Genomic DNA, 7053 nt, shown 5'->3' with positions numbered 1-7053 from the left:
AGAAACAAGCTGGAGTAGCTATTCTAATATCAGATAAATTTGACTTTCAACCAAAAGTTATCAAAAAAGATAAGGAAGAACACTTTATATTCATTAAAGGAAAAATCCACCAAGAAGAACTCTCAATCTTGAATATCTATGCTCCAAATGCAAGGGCACCTACATTCATAAAAGAAACCTTACTAAAGCAAAAATACTCAATAAAATTCTCACAAACCGAATCCAAGAACACATGAAAACCATCATTCATCTGATTAGGTAGACTTCATCCCAGGGATGCAGGGATGGTTCAATATATGGAAATCCATCAATGTACTCCACTGTGGAAACAAACTCAAAGAAACAAAAACACACACATGATTATCTCATTAGATGCTGGAAAAGCATTTGGCAAAATTCAACAAACACCCCTTCATGCTAAAATATTGGAAAGATCAGGAACTCAAGGCCCATATCTAAACATAGTAAAAGCAATATACAACAAACCAGTAGCCAACATCAAACTAAATGAAAAGAGACTAGAAGCAATCCCACTAAAATCAGCGCCTAGACAAGGCTGTCTATTCTCTCCCTACTTATTCAATATAGTAATCAAAGTTCTAGCCAGAGCAATCAGAAAACAAACGGAGGTCAAAGGGATACAAATTGGAAAGAAAGAAATCAAAACATCATGATTTGCAGATGATATGATATTATACTTATGTGATGCCAAAAGTTCCTCACCAGAGAACTCCTAAGCCTAATAAACAACTTCAGCAAAATGTCCGGGTATAAAATTAACTCAAACAAATCAGGAGCCTTCCTCTACTCAAAGGATAAACAATGTGAGAAAGAAATTGGGGAAATGACACACTTCACAGTAGTCATTAATATCATAAAATACCTCTAATCAAGCAAGTGAAAGATCTGTATGACAAGAACTTCAAGTCTCTGAAGAAAGAAATTGAAGAAGATCCAAGAAAATGGAAAGATCTCCCATGCTCATGGATTGGCAGGATTAATATTGTAAAAATGGCCATCTTGCCAAAAGTAATCTGCAGATTCAATGTAATACCCATCAAAATTCCAACACAATTCTTCATAGAGTTAGAAAAAGCAATTTGCAAATTCATTTGGAATAATATGAAACCCTGGACAGCAAAATTTATCCTCGACAATAAAGAACTTTTGGGGGAAATCATTATCCCTGACCTCAAGCTTTATTACAGAAAAATAGTGATTAAAAACTGTATGGTATTTGTACAGAGACCAGCAGGTAGATAAATAGAACAGAACTGAAGACCCAGAAATGAACCAACACAACTATGGTCACTTGATCTTTGACAAAAGTAACTAAAACCATCCAGTGGACAAAAGATAGCATTTTCAACAAATGGTGCTGGTTCAACTGGAGGTCAGCATGTAGAAGAATGCAAATCGATCCATTCTTATTACCCTATAGAAAGCTCAAGTCTTCTACATAAAACCAGATACACTCAAACTAATAGAAGAAAAAGTGGGGAAGACCCTCGAACACATGGGCAATAGGAAAAATTTCCTGAACAGAACACCAATACCTTATAGTTTAGGATCAAGAATCAACAAAAGAGACCTCTTAAACTTCAAAATTTCTGTACGGCAAAGTACACTGTCATTAGGACAAAATGGCAACCAACAGATTGAGAAAAGATCTTTACCAGTCCAATATCTGATAGAAGGCTAATAGCCAATATGTACAAAGAACTCAAGAAGTTAGACACACCACAGAATCAAATAACCCTATTAAAAATGGGGTATAGAGTTAAATAAAGAACTCTCAACTGAGGAATATCCAATGGCTGAGATGCCATAAAGCACCTAAAATGTTCAACATCCTTAGTCATGAAGGAAATGTAAATCAAAAAACCCCTGAGATTACCCCCTCACAGCAGTCAAAAATGGCTATGATAAAAAACTCAGGTGACAAGAGATGCTGGCAAAGATGTAGAGTAACAGGAACACTCCTCCACTGTTGGTGGGATTGTAAGCTGGTACAACCTCTCTGGAAATCAGTCTGGAGGTTTCCTCAGAAAATTGGACATAATACTACCTGAGAACTGAGGTATACCACTCCTGGGCATATACCCAAATGATGCTCCAATATAAAACAAGGATACATGCTCCACTATGTACATAACAGCCTTATTGATAATAGCCCGAGTATGGAAAGAACCCAGATGTCCTTCAAACGAGGAATGGATACAGAAAATGTGGTACATCTACACAATGTAATATTACTCACTTATCAAAAGCAAGGACTTCATGAAATTCATAGGCAAATGAATGGAACTAGAAAATATCAACCTGAGTTAGGTAACCCAATCACAAGACACACACAGACACACACAGACACACACAGACACACACACACACACACACACACACACACACACACATACACACACACACAGAGTATGTGCTCATTCATAAGTAGATATTAGCCCAAAAGCTTGAATTACCCAAGATACTACCCACAGACCACATGAAGCTCAGGAAGGACAACAAAAGTGCAGATGTTTCAGTCCTTCTAAAAAGTCCTTCTTAAATACTCATAGGAGGGGATATGGAGACAAAATTTGGAGCAGAGATTGAAGGAATGGCCATTTGTTGCCTGTACCACCTGAGGATCCAGCCCATATACATAGAGCCACCAAACCCAGACAATATTGCTGATACCAAGAAGTGCATACCGACAGGAGCCTGATATAGCTGTCTCCTGAGAGGCTCTGCCAGAGTGTGACAAATACAGAGGCAAATGCTCACAGCCAGCCATTGAACTGAGAACGGGGTCCCCATTGGAGGAGTTAGAGAAAGCGTTGAAGAAGCCAAAGTAGTTTGCAAACCCATAAGAACAACAATGCCAACCAGCCAGAGCTCCCAGATGGTAAACCACCAACCAAGTACACATGGACAGACCCATGTCCTCAGCAGCATATGTAGGAGAGGATGGCCTTGATGGGCACCAAAGGGAGGAGATGTCCTTAGTCCTGCAAATGCTGGACCCCCCAGTGTAGGGGAATGTCAGGGCGGGAGGCGGGAAGGTGTGGGTTGTTGGGTAGGGGAACACCCTCATAGAAGAAGGGAAATGGGGGAAGGGATAGGGATTTATGGACAGAAAAGCAGGAAAGAGGATAATATTTGAAATATAAATTTAAAAAATCCAACAAAATCATAATATTAATAAAAATCAGCTGGAATTGAGGGGCATATAGGAATCGAGGGTCTGGAATTTGAGGAACCAGCCACAAATCATATGCAGTAGAAATGTCCTGAAATTTATGAGGGTGATCCCAAAGAAGTGTCCTAATAAAGACCTGTACAGGCCTCTCTTGTCACCCAACGAGGCTTTTAGTAGTAGAACTATGTGGCACTCAATTACTGTTACCTGAGGGGGTCTCATTGAAACCCCCAAATCAAGAACACTGCCTGTTGCTAAGAAAAGGGGTTGCTCTTGACAACCGCAAACAAGGTCTCAGTGCCAAGATAAACACCCACACGACTCATTGAACATGGAGCGTAAAGCTGGGTACTGTAAGAAGCCTCACCCCTGTGTTCTCATGTCTTTGTTGAAGGAAGATATCAGAGGAGAAAAGTAAACACCAGCCAAGCCACAAAAGTTTGACCTTATAATCTGGCCTTTCTTCAAAACACACTAGGAAAATGGTGGCATTGAACTTGTGGAAGTAGGCAGGTAGTGTCTGATTTGACTTAAGGACCACTTCATGACACAAAACACATACTTGACATTGCTTGTGTAACCTATAACAGTAGACTAGAAGACACCGATACCTAGGATTAATCCAAACACCACTGGTCTGATATATATATATTATATATATATATATATATATGACTCCTAATTATATTCTGCTGTACTTTTGGATCATTGGCTTATTCAGTCATCATCAGAAAAGCTTCCTCTGGTAGCAGTTGGGAACAGACCCACAGCCAGACATTATGTGAAAAGAGATTCTAATTAGATGTCCCTATACCTCCTCCCAGAACTCAGTGAACCCCATGAAAGAGGAGGCAGATAGAGTACAAAAGCCAGAGGTATGGAGAAGACCAGGAGAACAAGGCTCTCTGAATGAATTACAAAAGGTGCACACAAAAATCACAGAGACTGAAGCAACAAACACAAGGCTCTGTGTCTCTGCACCAGGTTCTGTGAATATATATATATATATATATATATATATATATATATATATATATATATATATATATAGTGTTTTGGATCTCAGGTCTGTGGACGAGTGGGCTTCTGACTCTCGTTCCTGCTCTTGCCACTCTTTTACTTCTGTTGGTTTGCCTTGTCCAGCATCAATATGATGGGTTTGTTTTATCTTATTACATTTTATTTTGTCTTGTTTGATTTTTATCCCTTAGAGTCCTATTCTTTTCTAAGAATAACACCGAAAGGAAGTAGATCAAGAGGAAAGAGGAAATGCAGGAACCAAGAGGAGTATTGAGGAGAAACTAATCAGGATATCGTGTATGAGAAAAGAACCAAATTTTATGAAAAGGAGAAAATGAAAAGAAGAGAAAATGAGCACAAGTTTAGAAAAAATATTTGCCACATTAAAAGATATTCTGGACACTTCCTTCGGACGCAAGTTACCAGCTTGCTGCTTCTCGGCCTCGCCAGGAAACTAGTAAGTTCCTCTGGGATCAAATAGAATTTTATAAGAACATAATGGATGGAGAGGAGAAAACCTATGGTGGCTGTGAAGGCCCTGATGCCATGTATGTGAAATTAATATCTTCTGATGGTCATGAATTTATTGTAAAAAGAGAACATGCATTAACATCAGGAACAATAAAGGCCATGTTGAGTGGTCCAGGTCAGTTTGCGGAGAATGAACCCAATGAGGTCAACTTTAGAGAGATCCTTCACATGTGCTATCGAAAGTGTGCATGTATTTTACCTACAAGGTCCGCTATACTAACAGCTCCACTGAAATTCCTGAATTCCCAATTGCACCTGAAATTGCACTGGAACTGCTGATGGCCGCGAACTTCCTAGATTGTTAAATAAAATAAATTATAATAAAAAAAAAAAAAAAAAAAAAAAGATATTCTGTCCTCAGTGTATATGCATGCAAGTTTGTGTGTGTGTGTGTGTGTATGTGTGTGTGTGTGTGTGTGTGTGTGTGTGTGTGTACAACCTGTAAATGAGTCTCACTAAGATTTTCACATTTCAACATGATCAAAGAAGCAGCAGGAATCTACAAGAGTGGCCACATTGGGGTTGGGGATTTAGCTCAGTGGTAATTGCCTCAAGGCCCTGGGTTGGTCCCCAGTCCCGAAAAAAAAAAAAAAAAAAAAAAAAAAAAAAAAAGAAAAAAAGTGGCCACATTAATGTCGCTTAGTAATGCAGGATAAAGTTCAAACTGGTTTCTATGAGGCAAGGCTCTGAGCAGTGCAATTGGGACATCAATTTAATCAAAGGTTATCTAGCCACATAAAATATGTATGTGCATAATCTTATTAGATATTGTGAGGTATGTTCAGTGAATATTCTGAACATAGTGGAAGGCCTCCTGTTTTTAAAAAAAAAGTGCGGGGGGGTGGGGCAGAGGAGTTGGTCTGAGAGAGAAGGGAGTTTGGGGAAAGAGTTGGGTGGAATGGAGGCAGGGAAACTGTGGTCAGAATGTATGAGAGAAGAAAGTTTTAAAAATGAGAAAGAAAAGGAATGCCTGTGACAAAAAACCCAAAGAAGGGACTGTTGGGAAAGAAGCAAGAAGTAAAGAATGTATACAGAGTTGGAGGGACAAGGATGGCAGAAGATGAAGAATGAGTATAGAAACACACTACAGTGAAACATTACTTTGTGTTTAACTTACAATGCTATAAAAGACATTGTGATATTAAGGGAAGAGAATTAATTAGAATGCAAGAGATGCTCATACCTAAGCTGTCCTGAGAAGGTGTGGCTTCACTCCAAATCATTGTCCAGCGTCCAACAAGGGAGTCTTACAAGTTTTCAGAACCATGTGCACTCTCTTTCCTGGCGATTTTCTTCCCCTTTGGCTTGCAGAGGACTTCAGCCTTTCCCTTCTCCCAAATAGGTATTCCTGGGGAAATGCCAATTTACTAGGCTGCAAGTCCTGGGCAGTGTGATAGCTAAAAGGCAGAATGGGACACAGCTGTCTCTTTTTAGACTATTTTCAGTTCTGCTTCTGTCAGGAGATTGGCATGAGCTTACTTTTGTTAGATAACCTCCTTGAGCTGTTCCCAAATGCCTTATATCTGTTGCTTCCCTACTCACCCTTGTCACACCAGTAGCCCTACATATGCTTGTGCCATACATGTGCTAATGATAAAAGTGTTCATTTCCATGTCGTTTCGATTTACTTGTAATTTACTCCAATTCTTTGTTCTTACGTGTTCTCAGTCGTTTAATAAGGCCAGCTTCAGAGGCAAATTCCTTGAGGACATTTCTTCTTGAGGCTGAAGATGAATTAGTTGAATCTGATCATATTAAAGCACTTTGAAAAGCATCATTGTTAACTTTTCTACCAGTCCAATTATCTATTCGTATTCTTATATTTCACTAGAATTTAAGCCCCTTGAGTGCGTTGAATACTTTTTATCTGAGTTCATAGCGCAGAGCACATTGAATGTCTTCCCTAAGGAGTCTTTTAGTGTGAGTGAATAGACTCTTGAAAACCAGTCGCTTTCTTTAGCCGTGTTAACAAAAACTCAGAGGCGAGGAGTGGAAATTTATGTATTAACACATTGAAGGAAAAAAACCAGGCTTTGGGACATCTGTTTCAAAGCTATTGACCTGTTTATCCACGTAGCCCACTGTACACCTAAGAAGTAGAAATAAATAATGTTGAAAGAGTAAGTCAAGCCACAGACAGCATGAGATACTCTGAGTCAAGCTACAGCCTGGAGTGCAGTGAAGGCCAAGAGTCATCCTCCTTAATAGCTACAGTAATATAGCATATCCACTGACGCATAACTTTAGCATCCATTAAAATAAAGGGTCATTCAAATGAAGGTTTAATTTTTTCATAAATAATGCTA

General features: G+C 39.1%; 1 pseudogene; it reads left to right on the top strand.

Annotated features, from left to right (window-relative positions):
* Positions 1 to 4647: 4647 nt before the first annotated feature.
* Positions 4648 to 5070, top strand: LOC116898000 (annotated as a pseudogene).
* Positions 5071 to 7053: the final 1983 nt, after the last annotated feature.

Source organism: Rattus rattus, chromosome 4 (assembly GCF_011064425.1).
Source record: "Rattus rattus isolate New Zealand chromosome 4, Rrattus_CSIRO_v1, whole genome shotgun sequence".
NCBI lineage: Eukaryota > Metazoa > Chordata > Mammalia > Rodentia > Muridae > Rattus > Rattus rattus.
The sequence above is the reverse complement of the archived record's forward strand: the minus strand, read 5'-3'. Positions and strand labels throughout refer to the sequence as shown.